This window comes from Tupaia chinensis, unplaced genomic scaffold (assembly GCF_000334495.1).
Source record: "Tupaia chinensis unplaced genomic scaffold, TupChi_1.0 Scaffold000557_1, whole genome shotgun sequence".
Lineage (NCBI taxonomy): Eukaryota > Metazoa > Chordata > Mammalia > Scandentia > Tupaiidae > Tupaia > Tupaia belangeri.
In genome coordinates this window covers 1,222,526-1,234,271 of record NW_006160069.1, presented here as the reverse complement: position 1 = coordinate 1,234,271, position 11,746 = coordinate 1,222,526, and the positions used below count along the sequence as shown (strand labels likewise).

The following is an 11,746-nucleotide window of genomic DNA, read 5'->3' as shown; positions in this document are numbered from 1 at the left end:
GTGGCCATCCCCCCGGGCGGTGATTTCTCACTTTCTGTCTCTCTGTCTCTCTCTGTCTCTCTGGCGAGTGCACGTACCCTATAGCAAAAACCTCTCCAAAAAAAAAAAGGTCAGTCTGCTGGGAAGCGAGCAGAAGTGCTGGGTTAGGACTGCTCCCGGAGAGGGCACCAAGAGAGAATTAGTCATGTCCCTCACCAGAAAAGTGATCAGCACTGCAAAAGCCCCAGAGGCCATTGGTCCCTACAGCCAAGCTGTGTTAGTGGACAGGGCCGTTTACGTTTCAGGACAGCTGGGCATAAACCCTTCAAGTGGACAGCTTGTGCCAGGAGGAGTGGGGGAAGAAGCTAAGCAAGCTCTTACAAACACGGGTGGGATTCTGAAAGCGGCCGGCTGTGACTACAGTAACGTGGTGAAAACAAGTGTTTTGCTGGCTGACATAAATGACTTTGGTACTGTCAGCCTAATCTACAAACAGTATTTCAAGAGCAGCTTTCCTGCTAGAGCTGCTTACCAGGTTCCTGCTTTGCCCAAAGGAGGCCAGTAGCCGTCCAAGGACCACTCAACCGCATGACTGTAAGTGGGCCAGTGTTGTCTAGCTTGGAACTTTCATTATATTTTTAAACTAACATCTTAATTTTTTTGAAAGAATTATTTTATTTAACTTTATTTACTTTAATTTGACCAAGGAGGGACAGAGTGAGAGAGAAAGTGAAAAAGCAAGCCTCCAGGTCCAGGACTCAAACCGTGTTCAGCCATGTGGGAGTCCTGTGCCCTTAACCACTATGCCACCTGCTGGCCCCTAACATCTTAATTTTTTATAATTGATGAAAGTATAAGTTTGAGTAAAGTATCTGAAGTTATTACAGAATGCATATAATAAGGAGAGTTGAATGTGATTGAAGATTTGTTGCTAATGTTCTAAAATTATACTTAATGTATACCTGTATTACTAACTGTAGGAGAAGAGAAAGAGAAATTACATATTTACTCAAATAAAAAAAAAAAACAAAAACAAAGGGAAATAACATGCAGGAAAGAAGAGTTAATTGTTCCTGAGAAATAAGAGCATACCCAATTCAGTTAATCGTGTTTACTTACTGATGTGAAATACTTAATTCTCATGTTAGATATGTGATTCTGCTTGTACTGAGTATAACTGAAGTATTTAAATTTGAATGGTAAAAATACAGGAGAAGAATATGAACCAAAATTTTAGATAAATAATATTTTTCTAATGGAAATTAAATATATATACAAATTTTTAAAAAAAAGATACTCCTTTCGTAAAGGAGCCTAATCCAAAAGATGAGATACATGTACATAACCCAAATGTGAGAACAATGTGGAACACTCTTTTTTTCCTTCCTGGAGTGCATGTGCTTGCAAGGGAGACAGACTGAGGGCCCTTGCTCCTTGATACACTTCCAGCTTCAGGCAGCCCCAGTCATGGGCGTGTGCATGCCTGGCATACTCAGGGAGGTCCCTGGGTACGAATCCAGAATCTTCTCATGTGGGCGAGTCTCGCAGAACATTGCATTTTACTTCTGTGCCACCATCTGGCCCCTGAAGCATTTTCATGGGGGAGCTATTATACAAACTGCTTTGGGAGCTCAGAGGAGAAAGACCACTGTGGTCTAACACATTCAGGGCTCTTTTACTGTGTACTTGGTACAGGGTTAAGGGATTAAGAAGTGCTGAGCTGCCAGCATTTGAGAAAGGGCATGGATTTCCTAAGTGGAGGCGGGGTATAATGGTAAAGACCTGGCAGCAGGTGAGGTGAGATGGGGCGGCAGTAACCCTGACTTCCTGTAGTCCACGCGCTTTACAAGCTTGGAACTGGCATCCAATCCCTTCTCACTGACGTTCCCTCTACTACGCAAAGCAGTAGCTGGTGGCTTAGCATTAGATAGTACCAGGTCATTCGTTGGTTGCAGCTGGTGGTAAGCATAGGGCAACTGGTTTCAGTGGAGTACTTTCAGTCAAGAGGATTTTATTGAGATGGTTAGGTTTTTGATAGAGAGAGACAATGAGACTTGGAATTCAGCTTCTACTTATTTCTGAAGAGGACAAACAGGACTCATTTTTATTATTATTTTTTTAAAGAGATTTTAGCTACAGGGTGTGTGTACTTGCAGGAGAGACAATGAGAGACAGAGTGACAGAAAGTGAGAAATCACCCCCAGGGATGATGACCACGCCACAATCCTTTCTTCTCCATTCTCCTCGGGATTTTGGGCACACATGCAAATGTGTTTGGCATGTTTTAAGCCACTGGGTCTGGGACTCAAACCAACTATGTGAGAGCCCAGTGACTAAACCATTATGTCATTTGCTGGTCCCAAAACATCTGCTCAGCTCACGTCGCACACTCCCTCATTACATGGAGTGAATGGTGTATAAACAGACATTAGATTCACTTGAAGGATTTCTGGTGAGCACCATTCCTGGTTACCACCTCAACAATAGCATTGTGTATAAGCCACTGTATTGCAGAGTTGTTTTATAAACATTCTACATCTGGAATTCCCTGCCTAGAATTACTGCTGATTCTTCACTTACATGTAGAACTTTTCAGCCAACTGTTTGCTCTAATAAACTTTTATTTACCCCAAATCACCTCTTGGAGGCTAGTGATACAAAGTGAAATGGTCGTGGTATTTAAACTCATTTCTGTTTTCAGTATTATATTTGGAATAATGATGGATCAAGTCAGTAAACGTTTGAGTGTGAAATGAATGAACAAGGTGGTGGTTCAGCCCTGAAAGGTATCACTTCCTCTAATACAGTAATTCACAAAAATTAGCATACAGTGAGTGAAGAGCTTTCGAACTGGGAAATCAGGAAATTCTGAGCATCGCAGAAAAGAGCAGAAGAGCGAAAATAGAGAAGACATCACTGTAATGACCTCTGAGGAATCCACCTAAAAAAATCCAGTATCGAGTGGTTAAAAGTACATGCAAAAATTGGAATCAAAGCACAACTTTATTTTGGTGCAAAAGTTTTTTGAAATCATATATACTGTTTTCATAATACATAATTTCATAGATTTCTTGAAGATCATATGTCCTTTTATACTTACTGCTCTTGGAGAGTTGGAAACCTAAAATGGAAAGCTAAGCTTCTACATGCAGGTTTTTCTTGGTTTCATTTTATTCCAGTCATTATTGGTGGAGAACAACATACTGGGCAGTGAGTGTGTGAGTGTGCACATGTGTGTATATGCACACGCACACACTTCCCATCTGTGAGATGTTTTGTTTTTCTTCAAGCTCCTCTTCAACTTTCCTCTTTCTTTGAGGTACTACCTATTTTCTAGTTTGATAACAATTCTAATTTTCCACCTCTCCTATATATTCTTTTATTTTCTGACTTTTTTTTTCCTCTTTAATTTTTAGCTACTGGATCTATCTTAACTGCTGAAAGTGAATAGGAAAGCCCTGTTTTTTTTTTTTTTTTTTTTCAGTCAGCAAATTTTTGGAAAAGTGGGTCAGATCCTAGGCAATCTTCTTGACTTTTTGCAATTTTTTAAAGAAAGATATCAGGTCCTACACAATTTAGCACTTAATTCAGTCTTCTGAGTACAAAATTGGGTTGCTATTACCTTCCTCATCCCTGAAAGAATCCTCTTTTACCTGAACCCACACACATCTCCTGGCAACCTACCCTTCCTCCATCCCAAACACACACCAGTCTTACTCAAGAATTGTTGGAATGATCAGATGCACTAGTCAAGAGGAATCCATCTAGGACCTAAGACTGGGAGATCAGCAACCAGAAGCCTAGGAGAGTGGGATTTCAGGAAGACCAGTGACTGGTGGTATTTGGGTTCATTGGGTTGTCCTCATGGGAGTAAGGGTAGGTTGGAGCTGGAGTATCCTAGAGGAAGACATGGTATGTAGGTTGATTTAGATGACTGAACTTTAAAAATTTTGAATTTTGCACAATAAACTTTGTGTTCTTTATGTGCGCTATTTAAGCCTACCATCCTTATGAAATATATTCATGATTTGACTGATAAGGAAACAGGCCTAAAGAATCATTAAGTAACTTTAGAGTAATTCACAACACAGTTTTTCCTAAAGTGCTTTTGTGATTTGATTGATAGATTTCTATTGTAACAGGGAGGTAATGCTAGAATAGTATTGGAATAATCTATTCCAATTCTAACATTCTGAGACTTTGTGACTACAGGTAGCCAACAGGGTTCTGAAGAATCAAAGCAAGGACTCTTCTTGTAGATACACAGTAATAGATAAAATTAATGATCTGAAGAGACACCTTTGAGGCTGACATATCTACACGGTAGCTCCATGGAGCCATGAGTTCGTTCTAAGGATTAAGAGAAGGAATTTATTTTGACAGCACACAGACTTGGACAGAAAGAGGAGTAGGCCAAGAGGGTGCCCTTAGATGAGCAAAGGATGTCTTAGTAGTCAGAATGTTCCCTTTAGTATCCTGATAACTTTTCTTTTTTGCATTGTACAAACAAAATTACAGTTTGTACTTTGCAAAAGAAAACAGGCCATAACAAAAGTTACTCTAAGTCAACTAAAGACTCATGAGGGGGACCAGCAGTTAGCGTAATGGCTATGTTGCTGGACTCCCACGTAGTCGACCGCGGTTCGCGTCCCGGACCGGTGGCTTAAAACTCACACCGGGTGTGTGTGCGTGCGTGCTCAATATCCCGAGAGGAGAATGGAGGAGAAGGGACTGCGGTGTGGCCATCCCCCCTGGGGGGTGATTTCTCGCTTTCTGTCTCTCTGTCTCTCTCTGTCTGTCTGGCGAGCGCACGCGCCCTATAGCAAAAAAAAAAAACCTCTCAAAAAACAAAAAAAAGACTCATGAGGTATGTTTGGTTACAGTGAATGTGCTATTTGACAAAATGTTAAGAAAAGTTGCTTGACCAAGCACATATTCAGTATGCTCACAATTACAATGGGCTAGCTACTTGTAAGGGACATTGTTACTAATGAAGAAAAATTGTATAGAAATCCGAAGTTAAAACAATTCTGTAAAGTAAATCGGCCTTTCACTAACAAAGTAGAGAAACTAGTTCTTGGGTGAGTTTTACTACAGCACCAGCATAGCACCTTACTATCTTACGAAATAGTTGTCTATCTCATGTAAGCCTCACCAACCTGTGCAGTATTATCCCCATTCTGTGGATGAAGAGACAGAAAAAGGGATTCTCTGACTCAGAGTTATGTGGCCGAGCTATTGAACTTGTAACTAGCTTTGGGACTTCATTTCAAATGTGAACTTTTTGAATTAAATCTTTGTATCTTGGACGAAAAAGACAAGTAGTTAACTCTTAGATGCCATTTACCATATGAATTATTAATACTACTTAGGGGACCAGCAGATGGCGTAATGGTTATGTTGCTGGACTCCCCCATAGGCAATTGTGGTTCAAGTCTTGGACCTGGTGGCTTAAAACTCACGTCTGGTGCATATACGTATATGCTGAAAATCCTGGGAGGAGAATGGAGGAGAAGGGATTGTGGTGTGGCCATCGCCCCTGAGGCTCACTTTTTGTCTCTCTGTCTCTGTCTCTGGTGAGCGCATGTGCTCTATAGCAAAAATCCCTCTCTCTCTCAAAAAAACTTCCCTTTTTAAAAACAAATTTAGTGCTATAGTTTTTCAATTTCCCCTTAAGAATAAAACAGGTATTAATTCTTATTCATTTAAACTGGAGACATCTAAATGGAAAATTATTACACAAGGGAAATAACTTTTAAATCTTTTTAAAAATGTTGCCAGTCCATGATGTAACTGGAGGATAGCAGTCCTATCTATCATCTCTCTGTCTATTTATTTACATAAATTTGCAGTAGATGTGCTCTCTCACTGTAGAGTAAGAGAGAGAGGAAGAAAGCACCCCCACAGAGCATAGCCACACCACAATCCGCTCTCCATGTCTCCTTCCTTTTGGGATTTTGGGCACATGCATACATGTGCCTAGCATGTTTTTGAAGCCACTGGGACTTGAGCTACATGGTCGGTCAGGTGGGATCCAGCTCCCTTAACCACCACACTGCCTGCTGGTCCCATGGTCTCTAATTTTTAACCACAAAGACATAGAAATTTGTTTTAGAATGTTTTTATCTTACATTTCTCAGAATCATCTACTGCTATGAACAGTTATAATGAAAAACCGTAATTCTGCATTTAAAATGACATGAATACATTTTCTGATAAAAAACGAAGCTGTGGATTTGAAGTTTAAAATGACAATGTTTGCCTTCAGGATACTGCCATAAACCTTTTAAATGAACCGATTCTTAAAACCTAAGCTGGAACAAGCCACTGACCAGATCATTATTAACAAATTAAAACCCGATAAAGCCCGCAGTCTCAGTCTCTCCGCAGTGACTCATGCTGTAGTGTCATCCTCCCACGGCAGCAGTGCGTTCCATGTGAGTGCTAGTAACAGGCATCATACCCTGTTAATGCTAACATGTAGGAGTCAGTCGGAGGCAAAAACCCCTATCACGATTAGCATTAACAGCATACAGCCCACAGCAAGCCTCCAGCATCAAGAGGAGGCGGCACGGAGAATTGAAACCACAGATTTCCCCTTCCTCATTGGCGCCACCTGCAAGAGACACAGACAAAGGTGATGCACGTGGAGTTACCGAGCTGCAGTGATGGCACACAGATCTGAAAGCAGAGTAGTCCGGGAATTAGTATTATTTCTGGGACAAAAGGAACTCGTTAAATCCCAGGAAGTAATTTATTGAAAACAAGGTAAAAACATTGATAATAAAAAGATGATTACCTTTAAAAGGATATTGGAAGCCTATTTGTGAAGTTATGTTTTAGACTCTTCTGTAGTTCTGAATAATTTATGCCTACGTATCATCTTTACAACGAAACCACTCTTTAAAGTCCCCAATGCTAAAGTGTTAAGAAGGGAGTCTTGAGTTCTGACACTAGACTGTCTTCTTTTTATACCCTATCTAGGAGCTAGACAGTTTACGTGAGGAATCCAAGTATTCAAAATAGTACTTTATGGTTTATGAAAACGGAATTACCTGCTTTTACAAAGATAGGGTTCAGGCTAGATTTTCATCCTGTAGTAAAGAGTTGAGGTTTTGCCTTTATTCTTTCAGGACATGGGATGCAGGCAGTAGAGGTCTCCCGTGCAAGTGAATCTATCTGAAAATGTTTCCATTTGCTATTTAGAGATTCCTAAATCCAAAGCACTACCCGGTGGCTGTGGTTTTGATCTACGTAGAGGAACTATGACTTAGAGTGCTCCGAGCCTCAAACCACTTGTCTTCAGCAGAGTTGATTCAGAAAAGGCAAAGATGAATTTGCTACTTCCTGTTCGAGTCTGATTTTACTCTCTCAGATAAAGTGACAGCTCTCCCACAAGTTTCTGGTTTCAGCGTTGCTGTAGCAGAACCTAGAAGTTGGAGTATCATTCGAGTATGTGGTCTCTTTCAGTACGAGAGGGGAACCACCTTCTCTTTCATTTAATAATGAAACCAGCTAGATGTAAAAATGTGATTAAGTTCAAAAGAAACGTATAAAGTTAAAAATTCCCCAGTGAATATATTTTGACAGGGCAGAATATCGTGGTTTGGAAATTTCCAAACCAAGGAAATAGATCATTCTTAGTATTTTTTTTTTTAAACTTTGCTGTTTTCTGAGATAAATTAATTCTGTGATTAAAAGGCTCTGAATTAAATGGTATCAAGTCAGGGCTTTTGTTCTTTTTACAGAATTTCAATAAATCAAGATGTTAGAATAAGGACTCTTGTTTCCCTGTGTACTGTTGTGGCTGTAGTAAATGCTCAGCCCGTATGCATTAATATTCTAGTGTTAGTTCCCCCAATCGCTATAGTGCACCCTTCTCGTAAAGAGGTATGTTTCATTGATATTTAAGGTAAATTGCATGTGTACTATTCTACCCACAAGTTACATCAATTTACTCTTGATCCTTTAAGGGTAACATCTGAGCACATGTGTTTAAATTTAATATAATAATTAGAATTTTCTCTTTCACTTTATTTTTATTCTATTTTATTTTATTTTACTATATATGGGAGTTGCCCAATGAGAGCACTCAGCAAAGGGACCAGTGTTTTTGATAATGTGTCATACTTTATATATGTTTATTGGACTACTCTGAAGGTATGTTGAAGTAAATAGCATCACACAGGTCCCCTTTATTCTCAGACATGAGCTTTGTGAGACAGGCCTGAAGAATTCTCAAGACTGCAGATAAATAAGCAGTTTGTCAGAACATACTACTCAACTTTACGTCTCATGTCAAACACCATGAAATTTGCAAAACATTAACTACAATAAACAGAACAAAGAAGAAAATATCCCACAATAATTTTTAAGAGTTACATTCAGGAGACTTCAGCCATTGGTGACCAGGAGGCCAGTGGCCCCGCAGTGTAGAAGCTGTGCTCACTTTCAGCGTTCTTCATTGACTCAGCTGCCGAGGACAGAGCGCTACGTCCTCAGGGAGAATTAGTGATCACAGGCAATAAAGGCTGGTCATTACCCAGGCACTGGGTGTAGGAGGATGTCATGAGGTAATAAACGAAGTGGCTCCTTTTGGGACCAGTAGAGCCCCCCAGTGGTAGAGTGGAGAGGAAGAATTCTACGCAGTTGTAGAACTGAGGATCAATAGCTACAGTGCCGACCAAGTGTTAGAATGTGACACATTAATTTGCAATGTATGGCAATACAAGAGAAATTCATATGAATATACAATCTAAATTAGGTCAGGGTCTTGCTTGGGTAGTTCTGCAGATAAATCGCAAGCCTCCTCACTCCACAATACCTTTTAGGATCACCACATTAAATATCCATTGTCAATACAAGTAGCGTAGTTTTTTTTTTTTTTTGTATGTGAGAATAGGTCCTAGTTAGCTCTAGTACTTGAAATAATTCTACCAGTTGAGTACCAAAACTATTTCTTCTCACCTTGCATTAAAAAGATGTAGACCTATATACACCAGATAATATGCCAATAGTAGTCAATACCTTTCCTTACATGACTGGTTACTCTTCCTCTGGTACTGAGAACTAGACTGAAGACAGCACTCTTGGAGTTTATTTCTTAATCTATACATTTCTGAAGGATTTTTAAAATTGTTGTTGAGGAGGAGGAAACATAGGATTTCAAAACGTCCTTTTATTCTTTTCTTAATTGATTTAGAAGGAAAGACATGATCAGTTATATATTCAGAGTAGAAAGTCTTAAGTTTGTTGCTAAAGAGCTCTTATTTTTTTTCTTTATCCAATATTTTCTTATTGTGGTAAAATAAACATAACATTTACCATCTTAACTATTTTTAATTTTAAGGTTTTTGCCATAGGGCGCATGTGTACCCTGGAGAGAGACAGAAAGTGAGAAATCATCCCCTGGAGGAATGAAAACACTGCAATCCCTTCTCCTCTATTCTTCTCTGGGGGTTTTGGGCACACATGCCTGTGAGCATAGTATGATTTTCTGGCTGCCAGACCCAGGACTTGAACTGTGGTTGACCATGTGGGAGTCCAGAGCTGTAACCACCATTCTACCTGCTGACCCCACCATCTTAACCTTTTTTTTTTTTTTTTTTTGAGAGGTTTTTGCTATAGGGCGTGTGTGCTCGCCAGACAGACAGAGAGAGACATAGAGACAGAAAGCGAGAAATCACCCCCCAGAGGGGATGGTCATGCTGTAATCCCTTCTCCTTCATTCTCCTCTTGGGATCTTGGGCATGCATGCACATGCATCCGGCATGAGTTTAAGCCACCGGGTCTGGGACGCGAACTGCAGTTGACTATGTGGGAGTCCAGTGACATAGCCATTACGCTAACTGCTGGTTCCCCATCTTAACCATTTTTAAGTGTACGGTTCAGTGGTATTAAATATGTTTACAGTGTTCTGCAACATCACCACCATTTATCTCTATAGCTTTTCATCTCTTTCTCATTCATGAATTAGGATGTTATATCCTTACATAATGTTATATATCTCTATCGATTCCCATTTTGCTTATTTTTAGCACCAACTATTTGATATTTGCATACCAAAGAACTGCATGCTATACAGTTTATCTTAGAAAAAAAAACAAACAAAACAATGATTGAATTTCACAACCAAAGCCATCATGGAATAGCCCTAACTTAATTCACCCTGAGATATGCAAATATTTGGAAACTTTTAATTTGTTGTTACAAAGTGAATGTATGCCTGTTTTTATTGAAAGGCATGATCCCTTATGAATGGAGCAATACAAATTCCAGCTTTAAAGCCATTTTAATGGTAGGTGTAGTCATGTTTTTGAAAATTAAATTGAGTTAGTATAATTTCCTTTAAATAATTCTCACTTTAATTTCTTGTATATTAGTCAAACACATAATCATTAAAATGGAATTAAATGGGGCCTAGCAGGTGGTATGGTAGTTAAGGTGCTGGTCTCCCACATGGCCAACCACAGTTTGAGTCTTGGACAAGGTGGCTTGCTTTCTCCCTCTCTCTCCTGTCTTGGGGGTGCACATGCCCTACAGAAAATTAATAATAATAATAATAAGTAAAATAATTCTTTAAAGAAATGGAATTCAATGTTGATGCCTATTTGAGTCCATTCATCTAAACCGATCAGTGTGTAACTGTATGTTTGAAAGCAGTAGCTGGCTTTCCTACCAGAACGAATTCTGATTCTCTGTTTTGAAGCCACTGTTTTGGTTTAGGTCATGAAAGTCAGTAGTGAAGATTAATATAGTTATGTGAAAATCAAGATCCCAAGAAATTTGGGACTTGAGATAGTTAATCTTCGGAATAACATTTTCTTGGTTACTTTTCAACCTAGGATCAAAAGATGAAAGTGGCTGCAAACATGCTGCCCAAGGACCTGCCCCTCTAAAAATCCTGCATCTGTCCTAAGGCTTACTACCCTTTTATTTGGTCAGATTTTCTTACCATTAGAACCAACGCACTTGTTTGGTAGAACCCACGTGGCAGGTAAGGCCTCAGGTGAGCTGTTCTCGAAATGTAAGTAAGTTATTTGGGGAGGAAGAAATAAGGTGGGGTTGAAATAGACACATCAATTCAGGCCCATCTGTTAAGTAGTTAGCTACCATCTTTGAAAGCAGAGATCAAGGGTTGAGGAGAGAGGGGTTAGGGTAGGTGGATTTTAATGAGAATAATGAGTGTTTTAGAGGAAAGATGAAGATATGCTCCCAATAGTTCAAGAACTCATACTTTCCATGTCCACCGTAAAATAGCCATAAATTAAGTATTACACATTATCATGCAAGTTTTAGTTCTCTGTGTTTCAACATTTCTTCCTGCTATAAAATTTCATATAAAGACCTTTAATATGCTCTGACAAAGGGAAAATTCAAATAAATGACTGGTTTTCTAAAGGATGTTTATTTGTGTAAAGTTTATCACGTTTTCTGTAGGATATATGAGCATTCTGTGTTACATCTTAGTAAGTGACTGATATCAAAGGTAGGTCAACTTCACTGCTTTCAGGAACTGGGGTAAAGAGCACTACATTTTGCCTTAAATTCACAAGAGTTCCAACATAAAACAGGGATTGTTGATGTGACCTGCTTTTTATGGAGACAGCCACCTGGGATCATAGTTTCTTCCTTCCTTCCTTCCTTCCTTCCTTCCTTCCTTCCTTCCTTCCTTCCTTCCTTCCTTTCCTTCTTTCTTCCTCCCTCCCTCCCTCCCTCCCTCCCTCCCTTCCTTCCTTCCTTCCTTCCTTCCTTCCTTCCTTCCTTC

At 39.6% G+C, this 11,746-nt stretch overlaps 1 non-coding gene and 1 pseudogene across 1 annotated transcript; one reads left to right on the top strand and one right to left on the bottom strand.

The window, feature by feature from the left end:
* Nucleotides 1–184: 184 nt before the first annotated feature.
* On the top strand, nt 185–544 carry LOC106735870 (2-iminobutanoate/2-iminopropanoate deaminase pseudogene; annotated as a pseudogene).
* A 5,900-nt stretch (nt 545–6,444) lies between these two features.
* Nucleotides 6,445–6,505, bottom strand: MIR155 (microRNA mir-155). The gene has a single exon (NR_129365.1). It is a non-coding gene; the product is annotated as a microRNA mir-155 (primary transcript).
* Nucleotides 6,506–11,746: the final 5,241 nt, after the last annotated feature.